The sequence below is a fragment of the Bos indicus genome, chromosome 1, assembly GCF_029378745.1.
Source record: "Bos indicus isolate NIAB-ARS_2022 breed Sahiwal x Tharparkar chromosome 1, NIAB-ARS_B.indTharparkar_mat_pri_1.0, whole genome shotgun sequence".
NCBI classification, from domain to species: Eukaryota; Metazoa; Chordata; class Mammalia; order Artiodactyla; family Bovidae; genus Bos; species Bos indicus.
The window spans coordinates 106,819,561-106,846,654 of NC_091760.1; the positions used below are offsets into that span (position 1 = coordinate 106,819,561).

The 27,094-nt window shown below is 39.7% G+C and overlaps 1 protein-coding gene and 1 long non-coding RNA gene across 4 annotated transcripts in view; both read right to left on the minus strand.

The window, feature by feature from the left end:
• PPM1L (protein phosphatase, Mg2+/Mn2+ dependent 1L) overlaps positions 1-27,094 on the minus strand; it is a 327,985-nt gene that overhangs the window by 41,544 nt on the left and 259,347 nt on the right. The window lies entirely within an intron of this gene.
• The window catches only part of LOC139184019 (uncharacterized), a 35,930-nt gene continuing 27,648 nt past the window's right edge, over positions 18,813-27,094 (minus strand). Inside the window, exon 2 of the long non-coding RNA XR_011567433.1 lies at positions 18,813-22,594. This is a non-coding gene — a long non-coding RNA (uncharacterized lncRNA). The remainder of the gene's footprint in view (positions 22,595-27,094) is intronic.

A 27,094-nucleotide genomic window follows, 5' to 3' on the forward strand; every position in this document is an offset into this window, starting at 1 on the left:
ATATACAGCCCTGATGTACTCCTTTTCCTATGTGGAACCAGTCTGTTGTTCCATGTCCAGTTCTCACTGTTGCTTCCTGACCTGCATACAGGTTTCTCAAGAGGCAGGTCAGGTGGTCTGGTATTCCCGTCTCTTTCAGAATTTTCCACAGTTGATTGTGATCCATACAGTCAAAGGCTTTGGCATATAAAGCAGAAATAGATGTTTTTCTGGAACTCTCTTGCTTTTTCCATGATCCAGCGGATGTTGGCAATTTGATCTCTGGTTCCTGTGCCTTTTCTAAAACCAGCTTGAACATCAGGATGTTCACGGTTCATGTATTGCTGAGCCTGGCTTGGATAATTTTGAGCATTACTTTCCTAGCATGTGAGATGAGTGCAATTGTGCAGTAGTTTGAGCATTCTTTGGCATTGCCTCTCTTTGGGATTGGAATGAAAACTGACCTTTTCCAGTCATGTGGCCACTGCTGAGTTTTCCAAATTTGGTGGCATACTGAGTGCAGCACTTTCACAGCATCATCTTTCAGGATTTGAAATAGCTCAACTGGAATTCCATCACCTCCACTAGCTTTGTTCGTAGTGATGCTTTCTAAGGCCCACTTGACTTCACATTCCAGGATGTCTGGCTCTAGGTCAGTGATCACACCATCGTGATTATCTGGGTCATGAAGATCTTTTTTGTACAGTTCTTCTGTGTATTCTTGCCACCTCTTCTTAATATCTTCTGCTTCTGTTAGATCCATACCATTTCTGTCCTTTATCGAGCCCATCTTTGCATGAAATGTTCCCTTGGTATCTCTAATTTTCTTGAAGAGATCTCTGCTGCTGCTGCTGAGTCGCTTCAGTCGTGTCCGACTCTGTGCAACCCCATGGACGGCAGCCCAGCAGACTCCCCCATCCCTGGGATTCTCCATGCAAGAACACTGGAGTGGGTTGCCATTTCCTTCTCCAATGCATGAAAGTGAAAAGTGAAAGTGAAGTCACTCAGTTGTGTCCGACTCTTAGCGACCCCATGGACTTCAGCCTACCAGGCTCCTCTGTCTGTGGGATTTTCCAGGCAAGAGTACTGGAGTGGGGTGCCACTAGTCTTTCCCATTCTGTTGTTTTCCTCTATTTCTTTGCTTGATCACTGAGGAAGGCTTTCTTATCTCTTCTTGCCATTCTTTGGAACTCTGCATTCAGATGCTTATATCTTTCCTTTGCTCCTTTGCTTTTCGCTTCTCTTCTTTTCACAGCTATTTTTAAGGCCTCCGCAGACAGCCATTTTGCTTTTCTGCATTTCTTTTCCATGGGGATGGTCTTGATTCCTGTCCCCTGTACAATGTCACGAACCTCATTCCATAGTTCATCAGGCACTCTATCTATCAGACCTAGGCCCTTAAATCTATTTCTCACTTCCACTGTATAATCATAAGGGATTTGATTTAGGTCATACCTGAATGGTCTAGTGGTTTCCCCTACTTTCTTCAATTGTAAATAGTGCTGCTATGAACACTGGGGTGCATGTATCTTTTCAAATTCAAGTTTGCCTCTTTTCTGGAGGCATGTATCTAGGAGTAGGATTGCTGGATCATATCTATTTTAGATTTTTAGGGAAACTCCATACTGTTTTGGAATATTATGTACCCTAATGGGTATACCAATTTACATTCTTATTAACAGTGCATGATGATTTCCCTTTTCTTCATATCCTTGCCAAAACTTGTTATTTGCTGTCTGTTTGATAATACCAAGTCTGACAGTGAATGAGGTGATAGCTCACTGTGGTTTCGACCTGCATTTCCCTGATAAGTGATATTGAGCATCCTTTCATGTGCCTGTTGGGCATCTATATGTCTTGTTTGAAGGGATGTTTGCTTAGGTCTTCTGCCCATTTTTCGGGGTGGTGGGGTGTTATACTGAGTTATACAAGCTGCTTGTATGTTTTGGATATTAACCCATTGTTGGTCTCATTGCAAATATTTTCTCCCAATCTGTGGGTTTCTTTTTCGTTTAGTCACTAAGTCGTATCCAACTCTTGAGACTTCATGGACTATAGCCTGCAAGGCTCCTCTGTCCATGGGATTCTCCAGGCAAGAATACTGCAGTGGGTTGCCATTTCCTTCTCCAGGGGATCTTCCTGACCCAGGAATCGAACTGGGGTCTCCTGCATTGTAGGCAGATTCTTTACTGACTGAGCTATGAGAGTGTCTTTTAGGGGTGATGAAATATTCTAAAATCGAAGAGAGGTGATAATTGCACAACTCTGTGACTATACTACAAACCACTTAATTGGACACTTCAAATGCACATATTTTATGGTCTTTGAATTATATATCAGTGAAGCTGTCTTAAAGATAAACAAAAAAACAAGCATGTATACTTCAAATTACTCTGGCATCTCCTGAGACCCTGAATAATACTTGCTAGGAGGCAAAAGTCAGATATCACATTTGTTCCTTTAGAAAACTAAATGTAATTGTCAACTAGAGGTTAAGTACCCCAGCTAGAGGTCTGTGATGAGTTTGCTTTCATCATCTCACTCTTCCTGCAGCTGTTTACATTGACCATTTGGTTGATCCCCCTCAATCTGGACCGCACACATTGTGCAGAGGCTGTCTCTCTCTTCCCCTTTCCCAGTCTACTGTCTGTGTGTCTAGTAGCCCAGGGCCACATTTATCCAACATAAGTCAAATGCAAGAGGAGATGCAGAGGACTGTAACATCAGGAATGGCATCTGTAATTGAAGCTTGGATAGCAAAATGCTCACTGGAAAGCAAAACAAATGAATCAATGTAAGTGAACCTTTGCTGCTGCTAAGTCGCTTCAGTCATGTCCGACTCTGCGCAACCCTATAGACGGCAGCCCACCAGGCTCCCCCGTCCCTGGGATTCTCCAGGCAAGAACACTGGAGTGGGTTGCCATTTCCTCCTCCAATGCATGCAAGTGAAAGTGAAGTCGCTCAGTCGTGTCCGACTCTTCGCAACCCCATGGACTGCAGCCCACCAGGCTCCTCCATCCATGGGATTTTCCAGGCAAGAGTACTGGAGTGGGGTGCCATTGCCTTCTCCGAGTGAACCTTTATATGGTATTAATATCTTACAGAGCACAGTCAGGAGAGTGTTAGTGGTTGCTCAGTCGTGTCTGACTTTTTGTGACCCCATGGGCTGTAGCCCAGGCTCCTCTGTCCATAAGATTCTTCAGGCAACAAAACTGGAGTGAGATGCCATTCCTTTTTCCAGAGGATCTTCCCAACCCAGGGATTGAACCTCAGGTCTCCTGCATTGCAGGCTGATTCTTTACTGTCTGAGCCACTAGTCAGGAAAGCTCATTCCTAAATAGCAGAATGCTTTTGGGGGCCTCTTCACCTTCTGAATGTTCACTCCACAGAGGGACCAAGCAATTTATTTCTGAACACTGGTAAGAGGACAGCGATGAAACCAGTCCTTGAGCCAAAGGTCAAGATTAAGCTCTTTTCTATTACTGTCTTTATATTAGTTTTTTTTTTTAGACATACTTCTAAGCAACTGAACATAGGTTTCAGGCTTTAAAGAGTACAAAGGATGTTTGGGTTTGCTTAGTTCTGTGTTTGCTTTTTCTCAACTGTGATCCAGGGACTCTGATGGAATCCTATTTTCACTTGAAATTCTAAGTCCTTGTAAACAAATTCCTTTTGGTAGCAGTAACTTATTTTCATCACATTCATCTAATTTTGTCTCTGGTTGAAATAGCCCAGGTAGGCTGCCGCAATCTAGAGAACCTAATTGTTAGAAGAGCTGATGAGCAATATCCTGTTGAACATGGCATTTCTAGGTATAAGATGTGCTTTGAGTGTAAAAAGCTCTAATTATAAAGCCCCAGAAGAGTCAACCACAGTAGCAGCTGCAGGTATTAGTGACGTGTGAATGTTTTGTACTCCTGCCACTTCTAATGTTTCAGGGTGGTGTTTCTGGAATCACATTCAACTAACTGTTGCCAAGTCACTTCAGTCGTGTCTGACTCTGTGCAACCCCATAGACGGCAGCCCAGCAGGCTCCCCTGTCCCTGGGATTCTCCAGGCAAGAACACTGGAGGGGGTTGCCATTTCCTTCTCCAATGCATGAAAGTGAAAAGTGAAAGTGAAGTCGCTCAGTTGTGTCCGACTCTTCGCGACCTCATGGATTGCAGCCTACCAGGCTCCTCCGTCCATGGGGTTTTCCAGGCAAGAGTACTGGAGTGAGGTGCCACCACCTTCTCCTAACTGACTGTTAGGATAAACAAATTCCACATTTTGACAGCACAAAAGATAACATCAATGGCCTGGCTCAAACGTACAGGGAAATGCAGGCCTAAAAACCAAATCTGCTTCCTCCACTACCTGCTTTCCTTGTACACGTAATGATACATAAATTGGTTTAGAAGAACCTTATCATTTCTGAACAGCAATTTAGTAATTCAGACAGAGTATCAACTTCTAGTGAAACCCAAGATTTTATTTATGTAGGATGCTAATGAGTGTGTATGAGAAAATGGAAAAGTGGGTGTGTGACAACAGGGAAAGGAAGAGATTCCAGCATAATTACCTTCTTCTCTCTCCCACTCCTGAGCTTTAGTCCAAGAGCAGAGAAATTACCATGTGGAAATTTGTCTCTACTGTTAAATAGCGAGCTCTTTAAAAAGACATTTTCTTTCACTGCAAGCATGGGACATAGCACAGCGTCTGCACAAAAAAATGTTACTGAAGGAAGGGAAGAAAGGGAAAGACAGGAAAAATGAAGGAAGCTTGATGTGTCTTGCCTAGTGACTGGTGTGAGCATTGATAGCCTCTCTCTGGCACATGATGAGGCTGTTTCTCGGGGAGAAAGGAAGAGAGAATGTCTAGAGTATAGGCTTTAAACAGTGGCATTCTTTTTTCTTTTTCATGATGAAAGAGGATATCAGCTCTTACTTGGACCCAGAAACTGATAACTCTATGGAAATGTGAAGAAAGGAAAGAAAGGCAGGCCAAAATAGATTATATTAAACTAACTTTAGATACAAAGTTAGTTATTGGATCTAACTTTGCAGCAGTTAGATATAATAACAGAGGGTGTGGTCATTTTCCCTTGCTATATAAGAATTTACTGCAAATTCAGCAGCATAAAACATCACACAGCAGTTACTGCACAATTTATTTGGGTCCCCATGAGTTTGAATACAGCTCTATGGGGTCCTTCATGCAGAGTCTCCCAAGGATATAGCCAAGGTATCAACAGAACTGTGGTTCTCATCAAGACCTTGGTGTCCTCTCCAAGCTCATTCAGGCAGAATTCAATTCCTTGAAGTTGTAGGACTGAGGTTGTCATTGTATTGTTGGCTGTTGGAAGGGTATGGGATGGAGCCCTCTTAACTCCTAGACCTCACTCTTAGTTCCAAGTAAATATACCCCTTCAAAATGGTAGCTTCAAAGCCAGCAGGAGCAGTAGTCTTATGTAACATAATATCACCCTGATATGACTGCCCATCACCTTGGATTAAGATTTTCAGCATCATATATAGTATTATCTAAAGTTGGTAATCAACCAAATCTATCAAATAACCTTATTTTACACTCCAGTGTTTCCTAAAGTAGTTTCCATGGAGTACCAGTTCAGCTTTATGTAAACAGAGGTCATTCACTTAAAAAGGTTCATGTCTTAGTAAGTTTGGGTAAATCAAGTTACCACAGTTAAACCAGTTAAACTAACAGTCTTTATAAAGCCTTTAATGTACTGTCCAACAGTGGATCCAAGTAGAAACATGGTTATGCAAGATACACCAAATGTTTTTCCTAGAACACCTGGGTCCCAAAGAATATACACTGAAAATGTGCACAGCTTCCTATTTGTAATAAGATTCAATAAATTTTCTTGACCATTAAGTTATACTTTAAAAGAAATATTATTCTTGGATATAAATTTTTTTATCAGTTTTATAGTAATGGGCAGTGTGTAATAAATATTTACACTACAAGAAAAATATTCACACTCCTATAATTGTACAAACTTCCATTTTAAAAGGATATTCAAATTCATTAATATGCTAATTAAATCTAATCCTAAACTAATTATTCTTTGTCATCAACTGCAGCTTGACTTTTATATAATATCCAAATAATAAAAAGACCCAAAGCAATAATATTGGACTTTCATTTATAAAAGTAGTCATGTTATCTTTCCTGTTAATAGGAAAAATGAAAGAAGCTATGAAAAGTCACTCAATAGTATTACTTTTGAAGAAACAAAATACATTTGAAGATTTCTACTTGAAAATTCTTGCTTAGAGTCAATTTACTTGTAAAATGAGAAGAGTGCTTTTTAAAAATTGACTGTCATGGTCTTTTATGTGTAAATGCAAATCCTGTATTTGTGATTTGCTATGGAGTATTCTTCTCTAAGGATGGTCCTTCCTGCTGCAGAGAATGGGTTAGCCAGCACTTAATCTATGAGGAAGCAAACACATTCACAGACAGTCTACAGGCAAACTTAATCTGGTTTATAATCTGCTCCGTTTCTTTGAAGACTGATAGATGAATAATGTCAGGATATGTGCCCCATTTACTCTTATAAAGTCGGGCTGGCACCTTTGCACCAAGGACAGAATGGGACATAGCAGAGGATTTAAATGAGTTAATTACTCTCTCTCTCTTTGACCACTGAAATGTTTTCAACTTCCCATGACAATTCTAAGCTTAGTAAAATTGTAACACAGTAGGGCATTTACTTTGGAGGCTAGCATTTACATACAAAGGTAGAACCCAATGGACTTTCAATAAAACACCCAAATGTAGGCAGATCATTAAGCTATGTGCTAGAATCTTGAGGGTCTTTGGAGAATAAGAAAAATTGGTGAAGAAATGAAAATGCTACTGAAGAGCCAGTCAACATAATAAGCTGGGTCAAGATGCTTAGACTCCATGACTGGGCTTAAAAAAAATTATAACCATACTCTATATCTAATCTCCCTCAAACTCCTTACAGTTCTGACAATTTGCTGTTTATTGTATTCTGCAGCAGTGACATTCCCATTTCTCTTTAATTTTCACCATGGCATTGATTCAAATGTTCTTTCACTTGGGATCATTTGGGAAGAGTTTTACCATGTTCCCTGAGCTAGCTGGAGACACACTCAACTCTCTCTTTCTAAAGAGTCACATGCAAAAATGAAAGCTATGAATCATCTCTATTCACAGTTCCACTTTAAAAATAATGACATAGTCCATAAATCTATACCTTTCCAGCTAGAAATACCAGCTGAAATATTTTAAACTAGTTCTTAATGATATGACAAGACAGGTATAAAAAGAAAAAAAGTGAACTGCATTTGGTTCAGACAACATTCCAATCATCTTCTAGAAAACTGAGAAACAGACTCTTCTCTTTCAGATGAGTACTTAATCCATGGACATGTACTGTCCTTAAAGATTCATTTACTGCTTAACCCTTTAGGAAGTTTCCAAATTATGGACATATCATTCTATATAGTGAAAGTGTTAGTCGCTCAGTCGTATCTGACTTTTGCAACCTCATGGACGGTAGTCCACTAGGCTCCTCTGTCCATGGAATGCTCCAGGCAAGAATACTGGAGCGGATTTCCATTTCCTCCTCCAGGGGATCTTTCTGATCCAGGGATTGAACCTAGGTCTCCTGCATTTGCAGGTGGATTCTTTACTATCTGAGCCAGCAGGGAACCCATCCTAATCAGGGCCTCCTCTACATAAAACTGAGAGTAAAACTGTTCTCAACAAGTTCCCTGTTCCCTAACCCGGTGTCCTGTCACTGAGTTCTTCATGCTTAACCCCATCTCTCTCTTCTACCAAAACCTATTTGTACTATGCCTTACTTCTCCAACAGAGACGTGAGGAAATAAGTTTCCTGTAAGAAGCAGTTCCTCATGTGTTTCCTAAGCCCTATTTGGAACTGTCCACTAGACAACACAACCTGGATGCCCTGCAAGCACCTGAAACCCAAATGAACATCTCTCCCTGCATCCCACTCCAGCAACCTGTTCCTACTTCTGGGTTCTGGATCTTGGCTAAGGCATCATCATCCACTCATCTGCTTCATTTAGAGATCTGAGAGCCAATTGATCATGTCGTAGTAGAATTATTCGTTTGCAAAAAAGTTTCATCCTTAAGACTGTTTCTTTTTTTTATTGTGATAAAATATACATATTTATCATTCTTTTTATTGAAGTATAGATGATTTACAATATTGTGTTAGTTTCAGGTGTGCAACAAAGTGATTTGGTTATATATATAGTCTTGATTCTTTTGCATTATAGTTTATTACAAGGTATTGAATATAGTTCCTTATGCTATATGGTAAATCCCTGCTATTTATTATATATGTATCAGTGTGCATCTGTTAATCTCATACTCCCAATTTATCCCTCTTCCCCACTTCCCCCCCTTTGATAACCTAAGTTTGCTTTCTATGCCTGTGTCTGTCTGTTTTTGTAAATAAGTTCATTGCTATTATTTTTTATTTTCCACATATAAATGATATCATGTAAGTTTTCCATTTTCTGTCTCACTCACTAAATATGACAATCTTTAGGTCCATCCCTGTTGCTGCCATTGTGTGCGTGTGTGTGTGTATTCACCACTTCTTTATCCATCTGTCAGTGGACACTTAGGTTGCTTCCATGTCTTGGCTATTGTAAACAGCGCTGCTATGAATACTGAGGTGCATGTATCTTTTTGAATTAGAGCTTTCTGGAAAAAACAAAAAGACTGTTTGTTCTTTAGAGAAATATGATGAGTCTCTCCCAGAATACAACACCAAACTATACTGCCTAAGTGAATATGTGTTTGATGCTGATAGAGATCATAGTCAAATGCAGTTAACTATCATATAGGTGTGTGTGTGTGTGTGTGTGTATATATGTATATATATATATATAGTTGTTATTTAGTTCCTCAGTTGTGTCCGACCGACTCTTTTTGCAACCCCATGGACTGTAGCCCACCAGGCTCCTCTGCCCATGAAATTTTCCAGGCAAGAATACTGGAGTGGGTTGCCATTTCCTTCTCCAGGAATCTTCCCGACCCAGGGATCTAACCTAGATCTCCTGCAATGCCAGCAGATTCTTTACCACTGAGCCATTAGGGAAGCCCTTGGTCAATTTTTTAAGTTAGCAGCTAGAACGCCCTCAAAGGAATTACAACATTGGTAAAGTTTTCATACCTGGGTACCCACTTTGCATGAAACCTTGATAAATGAGGATAAATGGCTAATTCCAAAGCATCTCAGGAGGCCATAGGTGGTACAGCCATATCTCCTGTTGACCTGGCCCACCATGAAGTTAAAAGCAGGACAATCCTTTCCATAGGATTCGGTCAAGACTGGAAATTCTGGGCACTCCTCTTTCCAATTGGGGATATACTTTTCACAAGGGCATGCAATAAAAGGCAAACACTGGACTCAGATTGAATGAGAGTAACTCACAATACCCATCTGTTCTAATCAATAAAAAAGGTACTCCAGTTCCATGAAGGGCAGTATTTGGCTTGGAGGCTGCCTGCATACATACTGATCAGGTTTTAATTAGCCACTCCAAACAGCAGCTAGCTTGGTAAACTGATTCTTGCTGAAGAAATAAAGCAAACCAATCAGAAGACCACTGAATCAGCTGGACAAAAAAAAAAAAGCAGAACTAAAATATTTACTCTGACATAAAACAGGAGGGCCCAGACCGGGCTCAGCTGCATGACACAGGAAAGCCTTTGTCTGGAGACAGGTCCCAGGTGGTAGGTGTTGGAGCTAAGTCGGGGGATTTAATTAGGGAATGCAGCTGAAGGATATAAATAATGACCAGTTTAGAGATGCCGCTCGCATCTCCTGATCAGTTGGCGCCAGCATTAATAGAACACATCTGCTAGAAAATCCCCTTTAGGGTTTCAGATCACATTAGACAAATTGCTTTTACTATAACTGCATTATCTCCAGGCCCTGGCACAGAGGTTTTATGAAGAACTTGCACGTATCAGTGGCACAACCATATTTCAGGCCACCACTCACGTCACTGAGGTACCCTGTAAATACCTAGTGTTCCAGCGAGTTTGGAAGTGAGTTTGGAAGTGAAAAAAGAATCACCAGCATCTTCTCAAAAATGAGACTGGGTCTGCGGTGAGATTCTGGGCTCAAACTGCTAATACCTGGAAAGTAGACTCAATATAGTGCATGAGAAGGCAATGGCACCCCACTCCAGTACTCTTGCTTGGAAAATCCCATGGATGGAGGAGCCTGGAGGGCTGCAGTCCATGGGGTTGCTGAGGGTCAGACACGACTGAGCGACTTCACTTTCACTTTTCACTTTCATGCATTGGAGAAGGAAATGGCAACCCACTCCAGTGTTCTTGCCTGGAGAATCCCAGGGATGGGGGAGCCTGGTGGGCTGCCGTCTATGGGGTTGCACAGAGTCAGACACGACTGAAGTGACTTAGCATAGCATATGTTATAATGCTTTTAGTGTGTGTGTGTGTGTATGGGGGAGGTTCTGCATCCAGTAACAATTTTCCCCCATTCACTCCCCCTTTGCTCCTCTACCAGCACACACCTAGACTTATTGCTCCTTGATTTATAACCGTGACTCTCCCCAGGGAGCAGCCATCTCCTATGACAACTCCTTAAATATGGAAATAGAGTTGCCAGGACACAGCACAGGGGAAACTCAGGCACACTTCTTTTGCTCCAAGCCTGGTAGTATTCAACTGCTTGGAGGTGGTACACTATAATTCTCCCAGATATCCCCAGCCAGAAGATGAAGGCAAAGACAGAGACAGATGAAGAGTTAGTGCTTATCCTACTTTCTACTACTATTAAAAATCTTAACTTGGAAAAAGGAAGTGATAGTGTTTGGCTTTATGAACCAATGGCATCAGTTTCCTAAATCTGAGAATCTGGAGCACAAAAACAACATGGATATTTAATATTTGGAGGTTGATGTCAGAAACAATTCTGTTCAGTGACACACCAAATTTGAATATCTTCTGTAGTAGAATTACAAAGAGAGATAAATCCCGGCAAGCATTGCTTTCTGTGCTGAACTAAAAGTGTGTAGCAAGCCAACAGGTTTGCTTTTCAAGTATAAAGGATTCAGTTGGACATACAGCTTGCAGCTGATTTTGAGCTTTGCTTCTGTGACTTTTCAGTTTAAAAAGAAAAAAGAAAAAACCTTTGGGAAATAATAGAAAAGGACTGCCTATAAATAGTCTTTTTATCTGACCACCTTTTCTGACTCAGACTAATTTGTGGTCAGAGGCAAAGGAGGGAGGTGGAAGGAATGAAATCAATAGGTTCTTACACTGCATTTTAAGAGGCTGCAGAAATATGGTATTGACTTCAGAGGGTGGGAGATGAATGACAGGAGGGGTTAGGTAACAAATCTGGTCAACTAGATTTCAAAACATTATTTTCATTGAGATAATGTAGAAGGTCGATTTGCATCCAATTAAGAAAAAAAATGAACAAACACTGCATCTTTAAATAGTATGGGTACTATGTAGTCATGTTTATTTGTTTTTTTTTAATTTCTGAGTAAATTTAACTTTCTCTATATAAGCCTCCTGCTGCTACTGCTAAGTTGCTTCAGTCGTGTCCGACTCTGTGTGACCCCATAGACGGCAGCCCACCAGGCGCCCCCATCCCTGGGATTCTCCAGGCAAGAACACTGGAGTGGGTTGCCATTTCCTTCTCCAGTGCATGAAAGTGAAAGGTGAAAGTGAAGTCGTTCAGTCGTGTCCGACTCTTAGCGACCCCATGGACTGCAGCCCACCAGCCTCCTCCGCCCATGGGATTTTCCAGGCAAGAGTACTGGATGGGGTGCCATTGCCTGCATGGCGCTGCCCCAAAAAATTAATTGAAAAAAAAAAATGTCATTACTCCTTCCCCCACTTTTACTGACTTCAGAAGAAGATGGGAACCCTGAGACTAGTCTAGGCTCTCCCCGGTCATCATGCTACCCCATGTTAGCCCGTTCCCCCAGGGCTTCCCGTCTCTTAAGGGCCTGTTCATACCCTTGTTAGCAGTGGATCATTTTGGGAATAGCGATAGGCAGCAATGATGGTGTGCCCACCTCCTGTGTTTGTACCCTCCTGCCCAGTGACACGGAGCCTAACGGGAACAGAGAGTGTACATTATAGTAAATGTTTCATTCTGAAAAGGGGAAATTGAAACCACCTTTGGGGACAACATTGTGGGCAAACTAGCCAGCACACTGCAGTTTCCCATTCATCACGACCACCCGGGCACTGGCAACTCACAACTACAGAAATTCCTACTAGGAGTCACTTGCAAAGGGATGTTTTCTGAGACATCCTCCTCCTTCACTGGCAGCTCCTCAAGCCTTGCAGCGTCTTCCTTATTTCCCCATTTTGAAGTGGGCAGCCTAGGGCTCAAGTCCACAGAACTCTTGCTCAATTACACTTATGCCCTAGCTGATCACATCCAGTTTAATGGCTTTAAAATCCATCTCTCTGCAGGTGATTTCCAAACTTTTGTTTCCAGCCCTGATCTTTCTACTGAACTTCAGACTCATTCAATTACCTACTTAATCCAACTTAGCATCTCAGACTTAACACCTCCCAGACTAATATCCCGAGTATATTATTCCAGGAAATGTGTTGCTCTTGTATTCCCTGCCTCGGTACACAGTGACTCAGTACACAGCAGCTTGGGCTAAGACACCTGGAGTCATCCTAGACTCTTCTCTCTCACTGCACATCCAATCCATTAGAATCCCCACTGACTCTACCTTCATAACCAGATCTCACACCTCTGTTGCTACCATTTGGTTTTAGTCACCTTTGTTTTCCTCCTGACTTGATTCTCTGCTTTCCTCTTCTCCCTCCTATAGTCCATTATCTGCTGCCAGAGAGACCATGTTGCTCAGCGTTCCCCAATGGCTCCCATCTGATCGTAGTGAAAACAAGGTCTATATAATAGCCCACAAGTGCCCTGCCCCCAGCTACTTCTCTGATCTAATCTCCGATTCCACCCCTCCCCCTTGCTCTCTCTCCTCAAGCTACTGGACTCCCTGACCTTCTCCCTCAAAATCAAGCTGCTCCTCCCTCTGGGCTTTCACCCTAGACGGTCCCTCTACATGGAAGAGTCTTTCCCCAGATAGCCACTCTTCATCTTCCTCTGTTTTCAAATATTCCTGCTCATGTCTTCTACATGAGGCTTTCCTTGGTTACACTATATACAACAGCATTCCTCTTTTGCCCTGGCATTCCTCCCTTCTCACCCCCAACAATCTTTTCTCTAGCGCCCTTAACACCATCTGGCATACTGTGTATTTACTTGTTTATTACCTGTCTCCCCCTATTAGACTATAAGTCTGCAGGTGTAAGGATTTTGTTCGTACACAGTTAAATTCCTGTCTAAACAAATAGCACATAGCATGCACTCAATAAATATTACATGACAGAATGACTGGGATGGTAAGAGGGGTAATTAAAAATGGCACATTTTCCTAATGGTAAAAGGGAAGGAGTCGCATTGGAGAGGGTAGGATTTCAGAAGGTATTATATGGCACAAAAGCTTCAAGCACCAGAGTGAAGAAAAAAGAAATGGGATTTTAAGGAAAATCAATTATTAAAGAATTTTTTCCACTTCACTTTCGGCATTCAACATTTAGATTAAAAATAAGTTTTTTAATTTAAAAAACATACAAAATTCTCTCTCTAAACTGTTTCTTCATCATTTTTCTAAATTGTAGTTGATTTACAATATTGTGTTAGTTTCAGGTATACAGCAAAGTGTTTTAGTTAAATATACATGTATATTTTCAGATTATTTTCCACTAGAGGTTATTATGGAGAAGGAAATGGCAACCTGCTCCAGTGTTCTTGCCTGGAGAATCCCAGGGATGGGGGAGCCTGGGGGGCTGCCGTCTCTGGGGTTGCACAGAGTCAGACACAACTGACGTGACTTAGCAGCAGCAGCAGCAAGGCTGCTGAAGATCCCTTTTTTAATCATCATGCTATACAACCCTCTCAACTACCACACTCTTTCCATAAAGCTTTCCCACATTGAGTTTGAGGTGGGTCTCTCCTTTCCCTAAACTCTAAAAAACCTGTTCTCCTCACTTTTTAAAATCTCAGCTCATAAGTTAGTTGTATACATTTCACGCTACTTTAAAAAGTAGTAGCTTTCATATCTAATTCTCCTTATATTCCTCAAACTAGTATTATGCAGAAAGCTCACTAAATATTTATTGAGTGAATAAATACATAAGTTAGAAAAATGCTTAAAATGTAAATACCTTAGGAGGGCTCATACAGAATTCACATTAAGTTATGAATAGGTGATAAAAGGTCCCTTCCATTACTAAGTAGGAGAGAGAAGAAAGCTTGAGGGCACTGATAGCTAGTGATGTTTAGACAGAAGGAAAAAAGAAGGCCTGGAGGCATCTTAAATTACATTTAAGATTTATATATACACACACACACACACACACACACACACATATATATATGTATTGTTTTATGACTGGGCATTGATTTATAAATATTGGGTTGGCCAAAAAGTTTGTTTGGGTTTTTCAGTTTTATATATTTTCCTATCATTGGGAAAAGCTGGGTTTGTTTGCTTTTAAACTATAGGGCTTTAGTTCCTAGGGTGTTTCTTCTGCAATCTAGTCTATAGGGTCCTCAGAGAATTGCCCGAACAGCAGTTGGCTTGTGATTCATAGAAGAATAACAAGTGAAAGGAAGAAACAATTACTGTTATAGACAATCAGAAATTATAATTATTTATAGATGGTCTTAAATCTTAATAGTTTGAAGCAGACTCAAGCCATGTTCTTCAAAATAAATTCCTAGTAAGAGTTTATTTATAATACACTTAGATTTGAGAAAGTAAAATTAATTCTTCAGTGAGTTGGTATCTTTTTCTCAACTGAGGTATAATTGACATATGACACTATATTAATTTCAGGTGTATAATGTAATGATTTAACATTTATACATATTGCAAAATGATCACCACAGTAAGTTTAGCTAACATTCGTTGCCACCCAGATGTTTTTTCTTGTGAACACTTTTAAGACTTTTTTTACTTAGCAACTTCCAAGTATGCAATATAGTACTAACTAAATATTAACTACAGTTGTTATGCTGCATATAACTCTACCTCTACAATCACCAATCTGTTTTCTGCTTATATGAGCTTGTGGGTTTCATTTTTGATTCCTCATATAAGTGAGAAATAATCTGGTATTCTTATCATTCCCTGAAAGAAAGCACCCAGCATAGCCTTTAACATGGTCATTGATGGATCAAGGAGATTTTAGTTAGCTGTATCTTTGAGCTCTGTAAAGCGTTGACAGAAAGAAGAAAAAAAAAATCCAGTGATTAAGTGATTTAAGAATGTGCTCTGCTCAATGTTATATGGCAGCCTGAATGGTAGGGGAGTTGGGGGAAAATGGATACATGTATATGTATGGCTGGGTCCCCTCGCTGTTCACCAGAAACTATCACAACACTGTTGATCAGCAATACCCCAATACAAAATAAAAAGTTTTTTTTTTTTTTCTAAAAAGAGGTCAAAGGAGAAGAAGTCAGAGAAACTTATAATGGTATACAAAATATTTTTACCAACCTCAAAAATTAAATGCCAGTGGCATTAAAAAAATAAAATTCTTTTAGGGAAAAAAAACCCAGGTGCTCTACACAAGGCTACTGTGTTTCAAGCAAAATTCTTAAAATGATTCCAGGGGGAATCAATCCAAATGATTGTTTTTAATTGGTAAATATTTCCAGTGAGTCTTATAAAAATGGCAAAAGGCTACCTATCGGCAAAGAGTTTTTGTTAGAAATCAACACAGTGAATATATATAGAAATGTGAAACACAAATTATTTCACTGGAAATGTACTTTTAAAGGCCTCTAACAACATTTTGTTGTTGCCAAATTCACTGGCCTTCTTGCCTTTTTTCTTGATTTGCCTTATATATCTAATTACTTACTTGTCATGTGATTGTTGGATTTTACTGGTCACATTTGTGTGTGTGATTTTTTTAAGTTGAAGTACAGTTGATTTATGGTGTTGTGTTAATATCTGCTGTATGACAAAGTAATTCAATTATACACATATATGCATTCTTTTTTTTTAATTCTTGTCCATTATGGTTTATCATAGGATACTGAATATAGATCTCTGTGCTATACTGGAAGGCCTTGTTGCTTATTCAGTCTACATAGTAAAGCTTATATCTGCTAACCCCGACTTCCTATACCATCTTTCCCCCAACTCCTTCCTTCCTGGCAACCAAAAGTCTGTTCTCTGTATTTGTGTTTCTGTTTCAAAGATTTGTTCATTTGCTATAATTTAGTTTCCACATATAAGTGATATCGTATGGTATTTGTCTCTTTCTGACTTCACTGAGTATGATAAGCTCTAGCTGCATCCATTTTGCTGCAAATGGCATTCGTTTGTTCTTCCTATGGCTGAGTTGTGTTCCATATGGACTCCAGCTTCTTCATCCATTCATCTGTTGATGGACATTTAGGTTGCTTCCATGTCTTGGCTATTGTCAACAATGCTGCTGTGAACATAGAGGTTCATGTATCTTTTTGAATTACAGTTTTATGCCCAAAAATGGGATTGCTGGATCATATGGTAATTCTATTTTTAGCTTTCTGAGGACCGTCCTTATTGTTTTCCATAATAGCTGCATCAACTTGCATTCCCACTAACAGTGTAGGAGGGTTTCCTTTTCTCCACACCTCTCCAGCATTTATTATTTGTAGACTTTTTTAACGATGGCCATTCTGACAGGTGTGAGGTCATTGTAGGTTTGATTTGCATTTCTCTAAGTTGATCATCTTTTCATATGCCTATTGGCCATCTGCATGTCTTTTGAAGAAATGTCTATTTAGGTCTTGTGCCCATTTTTGGATAGGGTTGTTTGCTTTTTGGTTATTGAATTGTATGAGCTGTTTATATATTTTGGAAATTAAGCCTTTGTCAGTCACATCATTTACAAATGTTTTCTCCCATTCCATAGGCTGTCTTTCATGTTTATGCTTTCCTTTGCTGCACAGAAGCTTGTAAGTTTGTTTAGGTCCCGTTTGTTTAGTTTTGTTGTTATTTCTATTGCCTTGGGAGACTGTACTCGTCACTTTTGAAACTCACTTCTTTCTTAGCTTCTGACAGATGCATGTTCTTAAACTGCTTCTAACTTCTCTGAATGCCACTTCACTAGTTCCTTTACTAGATTATGTTCTCCTAAACTTTATGTGTTTTCTTCAAGTTTCACTCTGCTTCCCCATCCTTCACTGCTTTTCTTTTTAAGACATACTTTGAATTACACCTTATATTTCATATTCTTTATTGGAAATCTGAGAGTCTGTATGCATAGCTCTGATTTCTTATCCAATTTCTGTCCTCTGACCTCTAGTTATTTAAAGCACATGTGTATTCGTTCATTATCAACTTGCTGTATTAAAGAGTAATGACCTGTTTATTTAATTGTCTGTTCATAGAGCAGACATTTACTAAATGTCTGTCTGTGCTAGATTATGTGGCTGCCGAGGTGAACACAACTGATCCTGTCCTGGAGTACTTCAGGCTTGGGAAGGAAAAATACCTAAATTAGTACTTAGAACACAGATATACATTTTAAGGATTACAGTTAGAATTGGGCTGCACATCCTCTCTTGATTCTGGGAAGGAGATTTTTAGTGATCCAAATATAAGAATCTTAGCCTTGTTTTTGGTGAAAACCTGAACAAGCAAAATAACCCAAATTATAGAAGCTTCAGACCAAGGTATCGGCATCATAAACTGGACAGGTGAACAGGACTTTGAAAGTTACTAGGTGAACTCTGAGGAATTACAGGAAGCTATATCATTCCTGAGGTCCGAGTTGGGGGATTAAGGTGGCTGCTGCTGCTGCTGCCACTGCTAAGTCGCTTCAGTCGTGTCCGTCTCTGTGCGACCCCATAGACAGCAGCCCATTAGGCTCCCCTGTCCCTGGGATTCTCCAGGCAAGAATACTGGAGTGGGTTGCCATTTCCTTCTACAAAGCATGAAAGTGAAAAGTGAAAGTAAAGTTGCTCAGTCGTGCCCGACTCTTAGTGACCCCATGGACTGCAGCCCAAGGTGGCTACATCCAATAAAAAATTATGCCTGGTTAGCAGCAATCTCCTTAGAGTGTGGCAGATGTGAGGGAGGAAGAAATTTTCCTCTACCTTCTAAATTCTTCTGGCTGGCCTAGGAATTAAATTGACAAGCGACAGATTAACAAGAGAAAATCAAACAGAAGTTTAATAAAGTGTATACTCAGATCTTCCAGGTGACACTAGTGGTAAAGAATACTCCTGCCAGTGCAAGAGATGTAAGAGATGGGGGTTTGATTCCCAGGTCAGGAAGATCCCCTGGAGAAGGAAATGGCAACCCACTCCACTATTCTTGCCTGGAGAATCCCATAGACAGAGGAGCCTGGTGGGCTATAGTCCATAGTGTCGCAAAGAGTTGAACATAACTGAAGCAACTTAGCAGGCATGTGTACATGGAAGAGACCCAGGAAAACTGAGTAACAATGGCTGAAACCCTCCCCTTAAATATCATCTTCAAGCTTAAACAAAAGATGTTGGGGGAGTGGTTTGGGACATCAAAGGGCAGGAAAGCAATTCATATGGAGATAAAAAAGCAAATGTTTGGTAAACAAAAGTCTGCTGGGCCTACAGAGACAATGGGGCACACTGAGTTTCCCCCAGGACACCTGGCCCATGTTCTTCACACATGTCTCTGGTGGTGGCTTTATTCCAGGAACAGCTCCTGTATCCAAATTCTTTTAGGCGATTAAAGGACAGGTAACAAGACAGATTCTGTTCTTTTTTTTTTTTTGTAGTCAACCTAAATTAATCTTTATGCCAGAGAGACATATTTTGAGGTAGCCTATTTTCCTCCCTGAACAGAAATCATAGCAGCAAGGTGAGAAGGCTGGGAAGAAAACACTGAGCTCATGAGTAGCACATGTGAAGTGATACCCTGGGAAGTAGGAGTTGTGGCTTGAGGTTCTAATTGCCCTCTGTCCTGTTGGTACAATGATTTGGATTTAAAATGAATAATGAGTCAATAATAATGAAATATGGCTTCCTAAGTGCAACACACTATGATATCAAGCTTTACTAGACCTTAGGCTCTAGAACCAAACTGCTAGCAGTGGAAACCCAGACTGGCCACTTATAGATGGGTCATCTTGAGCAAGTTACTCTGCCTTTCCATGCTGCAGTCTCTTCATCCACAAAAATGAACATATTAGTTAGTCCTTCCTCATAGGGTGGCTGTGAAGATTAGACAAGCTACTACATCTAGAATGCATGATACAAAGGCACATTGAATGTGCTAAAAAAAATCTAAGCTATTATTAGTAATGTTTGCATTTTATCCCACGCTGCGTCATAATTGTTTTGCAAAGAGGCAGCAACTATGTCATATCTTGAGTGGCCTTTACTGTGAAAACATAGCTCCTTTCACAAGCAGCTTTTTAAAATTTCAGTAGAGTCATAAAAATTAAAATCCATTCTCTTAGAGGGCAAGTAGTTTATTAAAAAGCCACATACCTTTGTGAAGTGAAAGTCGCTCAGTCATTTCTGACTCTTTGTGACCACTATTCTCCAGGCCAGAATAGTGGAGTGGGTAGCCATTCCCTTCTCCAAGGGATCTTCCTAACCCAGGGGTTAAACTCAGGTCTCCCGCATTGCAGGCGGATTCTTTACCAACTGAGCCACAAGTGAAGTCCACATACCTTTGTAACTCACTATTAGTAAGTCCAATTATGAAATAACTTTCTGGTCAACCCTGTCAGGCTACTGGGCTACTGGGATCATATCACTGTCTACCCACAGTGCTTCACAAATGATCCCTGTAATACAGTGCTAACTTAATGGTCAATATTTATTCTTGCTTCATAAAAATGTACACTAAACAAAGGACTTTTAATAGTCTTGCTCATACTGTCAATGAATTTATTCACTCTTGCTCAATTTCCTAAAATGTCATCTAGGCAGTCCAAGTCTCCCCAGACGTCTCTTCAAAGATGCCTGTCAAAAATCTCCCTAAAAAAAGTCCTTCTGAATTTTGTGACCCTAATGAAGGTGATGACAAAGTCACCTTTGTGGTTTGCTATGAAAGAAAAAAAAAGGGAGGGTATGGAGAGTGAAGTACAAGAATAACAATGATAAGAGCCACATCAGATTAAATAATATTTTATGTGTTTTCTTCCAGTTATACTAATTTGTACATACTTTTTGTTATTTTGGAAAATGAATACATATTCTAGCAGGGGTGATAATAAAAAACAGTAACAACTAGCAAAGCACAGATGCTAAACAATTAGAACAGATGCTGGCTGTAAACAACTGGAATAGTGAGTCCCAGGTGAAAATCAATTCTGTTGTACATTAGCATGGCATTTGTGGTCATTTCAGTACAATGTGGGGCACTTTCATTATGTTGGTTTCAACGTGGAAACTGGATTGTGGAAATGTTGTCCAACAGAGGGAAAATTTTCCAGTAATGTTATTTGTCTTGACTGCAAAAGCTACTTATATATTCAAAGTAATTTGACAGTAAGAGCTTTTAGTTACATATTACTTTCCTTCTATTATATTTTCTATTATATTCTATTATAGCCTTCTATTATAATTTCCTCAATAGGCTCTGTGATATGCTCTTCTGAATTTTTTCATCAATTTTTTTGCTTCCTGTGGTCCTCAGTCATTCTAAGTCCTGGTAGGTTCTTAGCACATGAATAATTTTCTTTTGAGATTATTTGTAATAGGTTATTCTTATTTAATCTAGAAGTAATTTATAATACTAGAAAAGCGAAACTGAAAGATAGGTCTGCTTCTTTGCTTCCTACTTTCCAGCTGACTTTTCCCCCCCTTATTTAATCTCATCAAGAGAATGTTAGAGCCAGAATAAAACCATCTACCAGACCTGGAGTTATTCAGTCTTATTCCAGCCTGACCTAAGGTTGTCCTTAAGATGACAAGTTAGTCATTAAACCAGCCCATTTGGCATCTGACAGTGTGACTTCTTGGAACCACCCAGGTTTCCTATACCTTACTTAAATAGCCATAACTGACACATGTAAGAGAATACAACAAAATAGCTTCCCAGTCTGGTTTTTTTCTTGACAGCATCCTAACTGCTGCCAACAGCATTGTCATTCTCCCTTTCACTCAAGGTCAAAAACTTGAAAGTCATCTCCAGTGGATATTAAACAAATATGGAGATATTTATCACTTTAATAATAGGTGGGAGGCAGAGTCCACCTCCTGCTATTGACAATGAATAAGCCCAGATACTTACTTTCTTAACCTCCCTTTAGTGTAAGGAAACAAAATTTGCCACACCAAATATCTCTTTGACATGCAGATTATTATGAGCTGAAAACAATCAAGACCCAAAAGACTCAGGAAGACTCAGGAACCTAGACCTTCTCCCTTGACTGCCTGAAAGAGTTTAAATACAGGGCCTGTTCCTGGACTAAAATTTCACCAGAGATATCTGCAAAAAATATGGGCCAAGTGTGGTGGGGTAAACAGCAAGGCCTAGAAATCAAGTCCATTTTATGTCCCCTCATCTCTGTGGTCACCCAATAAACATTTGTGTACCAAACATCTGCATTTTCATCTTCATGTGAATTGCCTTCTTCCCCTTTGAGATCCCAAGCATCGTTTTTTATGTTTAGCTGACGACGATATCTCAGGGGAAGGCTTCAGCCATTGTTACTACTTTCCTGTTTTCCTGGGTCTCTAAGGACATTAGAAACTCGCTTAGCCAGCATATTTGAGACTGGTGCGTGCATGCTAAGTTGCTTCAGTTGTGTCCGACTCTGCGAACCCATGGACTATAGCCTGTCAGGTTCTGTCTGTCCATGGGATTCTTGAGGCAAGAATACTGGAGTGGGTTACCATGCCCTTCTCCAGGAGATCTTCCTGACCCAGGGATCGAACTTGCATCTCTTAGGTCTCCTGCATTGACAGGCGGGTTCTTTACCACTAGCACCACCCGGGAAGCCCTTTGAGACCAGTAGCTGCCTAATATCCCAGTTCCAGGTTGTCTTTTCATATAAACCATATCCATCAGATATTATCTAGGACAGTTCTTTTCAAAATGTGTTCCCTGGACTGGCAGAGTCAGTATCACCTGGGAATCTGACAGAAATATACATTTTCAAGGCTCACTCCAGACTTGAATCAAACCCCAAGGTGGGGCCTAGCTCTCCAGATGATCCTGAAGCACGCTAAAGTTTGAGAACCACTGGTCTTGACTATCTAGTTTCAGATTCTCTAAGCAGAGTAAAATGTCATCCCTTTAAAGACAAGAACAAAAAACAATCTGCAAGCAGAATACTTCTTGATTTTTTTTTTTACATATTCCTCCTTATTTGTTCATTCAGTCATTTGATAAATGCCAAGCATGTTCTAAAGCACTTAGGATTTAAGTTAAATAAAACCAACAAAAGAACTAGCCCTGGTTGGAGCTGGCATTCCTGCAGACTACGTTCTAGAGAGCAGCTGTCTTCAGTGAGGATTCAGCTTCCCATGGGTGTTGGTCAGCATGTCTTAAATGAGGGCCAGAAACATTCAGTTAATCTGAAAAGTCAATTGAGTGCATGTTAGTTAACAGAACCTCCTAAATCAACTTAATTTTTAAAGTACTGGCTTATTTATTTCTGATCTTTCACATAATTCCTAATTCATGTTTGACCAATTATTTCTGTGGTCAACAGTGAAAAGTAAGAGCAATCTAAATGTGTAACAGTAAAATGAATGAAGTGTGTGTGTGTGTGTGTGTGTGTGTTTAGTTGCTCAGTCGTGTCTGACTCTTTGCAACACCATGGACTGTAGCCCACAAGCCTCTTCTGCCTATGGGATTTTCCAGGCAAGAATACTAGAGTGGGGTGCCATTTCCTTTTCCAGGGGATCTTTCCAACCCAGAGACTGAACCCGCATCTCCTACGTTGGCAGTGGATTCTTTACCACTGCGCCACCTGGGAAGCCCCAAATGAATAAGTCATAACAAATTAAAGGTCTGTAATAGGGATTTGTTGTAATAACCAAAATACCCAAAATTAGTGGGTGACTTAAATAAATGATAGTTATAAAACATTACAGAATGATTCTGTTAGGTAGGTAGAATAGGGAAAAAGAGTCCAAAATGGCGGTGGCTAAAAGACAAGGAAGGGAAAAGCCCTCGAAAATAGAACAAAAGAAGGTCGGAGGACCGGAGTGAGGACCTCAGGTAAAGCAAACAACACTCCTGGCTGGCCCAATTTACATAGTACAGGCCCAGGGAGAGATTGGGGAGAGATAAACATATAAAATAGAAGAGCCAAAGCGAGCACCACCCCACCCCGCTCTTCTCCTCCTCCTCGTGTCTTTGGATCCACATGCCCTCACGCCTTGAAGATGGATTTTCCTGCTATCTTCTAAATAAAATAGAGCTGTAACACTGATTTGTCTAAGAGCTATAACATGGTCCATTCGAGACCTGAGAGCTATAACAAAGTCTATCCAAGACCTGAGAGCTGTGACATGCCGAGGGGGCTTTAATGTCCGTCACTCCAAATCTTCGTTGTGATGAGACAAAGAGCCAAGGAACATACACTCATGTGACAATTCCAATTTTTAGAAAATAATAATATATAATTATGTACATATACAAAAAGGATTCTGGCAAAAAATATATATATGATGGTAGAAACACTATTAGTCTCTAAATAGAATTGTGGATTTTTAAATCTATGTTTGGTTGTCTGTATTTTCTGATTTCACTAGAACAAACCTCCATTGCTATAAATAAAATAAAGCATTAAAAAATTAATCACAACACCCCCACCCCTCTGCCAAATCTGAGCTTATAGGGGATTTGTAGTATGTTTTCTATTTTAAATGTTTTTGTAATTCACTTTAAGGCAACTACATTTTCTTGCCTTTATTTGTTTATATTTTCAAGTTTTATGTGTAAGGTTTTATGTATAAGGTTGAAGTACACTTAGGTCATTCTGATTTTCTGATTTTTATACATTTTGTTTTTCCACCTAATCTCTTATTTTGAAGGACTGAAGTTGTTCTGACTAATCCTCAGTGAGTGGATTTTTGGCTTATTACAGGTCACTTTGAACCTTTAGCTTGCTATAATTCTTCCCTACTGTTGGGCATGCATATTGCATGCATGACTTGATGCCATTGCATGCAGTCCAGAAATCTGTTGCATTTCTTTACACTAAGGATGAAATATCAGAAAGGGAATGTGAAAAAAAAATACCTTTTAAAATCACACCAAAAAAAGGAAAAAGAACAACTTAGGAATAAACCTGACCAAAGAGATGAAATGCCAAGAACTATAAATCATTAATAAGAGAAATACAAAGATTATTCAAAGAAATGGAAAGATTATCCATGCTCCTGGATTGCAAGAATTAATATTGTTAAAATAGCCATATTACCCAAAGCAATCTACAGATTTAATGTGATCCCTATTGATTACCCGTGACATTTTTTACAGAACTAGAGCAAATTATCCTAAAATTTACATGGAAGCACAAAACACCCAAAATTGCCAAAGCAATCCTGAGAAAAAAGAACAAAGCAGGAGGCATAACTCTCCTAGACTTCAGACAATATTACAAAGTTACAGAAATTAAAACTCTGTGGCACTGATACAAAAACAGGTATATGGATCAATGGAACAGAATAGAGTCCAGAAATAGACTCATTCACCTAGTTCAATTAACCTTTTACAAAGGAGATAAGAACATACAATAGGAAATAGTCTCTTCAACAAGTGGTGTTGGCAAAGTTGGACAGTTGCATGTAAACCAACCAAGTCACTGCACACCCTCTTACCAAACACAAAAATAAATTCAAAATGACATAGACTTAAATATAAGACATGATACCATAAAACTCCTAGAAGAGAATATAGACCAAACATTCTTTGACATAAATTGTACCAATGTTTTCTTAGGTCATTCTCCCAAGGCAATAGAAACAAAACCCCAAACAAATAGGATATAATCAAACTTACAAGCTTTTGCATAACAAAGGAAACCATAAAATGAAAATGCAACCTATGGAATGGGAGAAGAAATATGCAAATGATGCAACCAACAAGGGCTCAACTTCCAAAATATATAAACAGCTCATATAACTCAACAACAACAAAACAATCCAATTGAAAAATGGGCAGATCTAAGGACACATTTTTTCAAAGAAGACGTATAGATGGCCAAGAGGCACATGAAAAGATGCTCAGCATCACTAATTATTAGGGAAATGCAAATCAAAACCACAGTGAGGTACCACCTCACACCAATCAGAATGGTCATCATGGAAAAAAAAAAAAAAACTACATAACAAATGCTGGAGAGAGTGTGAAGAAAAGGAAACCCTACCACACTGTTGGTGGGAATGAAAGTTGGTATAGCCACTATGAAAAACAGTATGGAGGTTCTTCAGAAAACTAAAAATAAAACTACCATATGATCCAGCAATCCCACTCCTGGGCATATATCTGGACAAAACTATAGTTCAAGAAGATACATGAAACCCTATATTTATAGCAGCAACCAACCTAACTGTCCATGAACAGATGAATGGATAAAGACATGGTATACATATAACACAATGAAATACTACTCAGTCATAAAAAAACTAATGTCATTTGCAGCAACATGGACAGACCTAGAGATTATCATATTAAATGAACTAAGTTAGACAAAGAAAAATATCATAAGTTATCACTTATATGTGGAATCTAAAAAAAATTAATACAAATGAACTTATTTACAAAACAAACAGACTCACAGACTTTGAAAACAGAAATGGCTACCAGAGGGGAAAGGTGGGGAGGGAAGGTGTATTAAGAGTTTGGGACTAACAGATACACATTGCCATATAAAATAATCAACAAGGACCTACTGTATAGCACAGGGAACTCAACTCAATATTCTGTAATAACCTAGAATCTGAAAAAAAGATATATTTATAACTGAATCACTTTGTTATATACCTGAAATTAACACAATATTATAAATCAAATCAACTGTATTCCAATACAAAATAAATACAAATTACTTAATATAAATAAAACATAACACAAATGAATATATCTACAAAACAGAAAACAGACACACAGACATAGAGAACAGATTTGTGGTTGTTGGGCTGGGGAGGGGCGGGAGTTTGGGGTTGGCAGATGCAAACCATTAAATTCAGAATGGATGAACAACAAGGCTGTACTGCATAGCACAGGGAACTATACTCAATATCCTGAGATAAACAATAATGGAAAATAATAAAAAGAATATGTATATACAGCTATATAAACACATTTACATGTATAGCTGAATCACTTTGCTGTACAGCAGAAACTAACACTGTAAATCAACTATACTTCAATTTTACAAAAATGAAAATATCACCATTCACCACTTTGTACATTCCTGTTTTCCCTGTCATCATAAAAAGTCCAAGCCTCACTATCAGGACTCATCCCAATTTGCCTCTATGTATCCCCTAAGCTGTCTCCCATCTTCTATTTCTCCCTTCGGCTATCTCTCTTCTAACCTTTCTACTATGTCCACTGGAACTTCTTGCCAGAAAATTATCCTGATGCTGAAAACTCTTTTTTGATATTCTCTTCACCTCCTTGTTCCAGCTGAAGTCAGGCTCCATCTTCTCTCACATCCCCAACACCAAAGGCTCTAAGGGCAGGGCCCAGCTCTTCTTTTTTCTCTTCCCTCAGGGCTGCTTCCACCCGACTTCCCTTCCTGCAAACACTGAGCTCCTAGGAAGAAGCAATAGGTAGACCATCCACCCACCCCCGCTCTATGCTGCCTCCTGGTGGACAGGAGGACAAGCACCTCTCCTTCTATCACCTCTCACCCACTGCCACCATCACTGAGAAGCCCTGCTTCTTAGTGAACCTTGAACCACCTTGGGAATCTTGACTTGAAGCTTGTTTTTCTCCAACCACCACCTCCTAACTTTCCATATCATTCCCAGTGGCACTTGGACTCCAAAAATTCTTCAGCCAACCGGATATTCTATCAGCTCTATCCCTTTTGCACTGTCCCTCACATCCCTGTA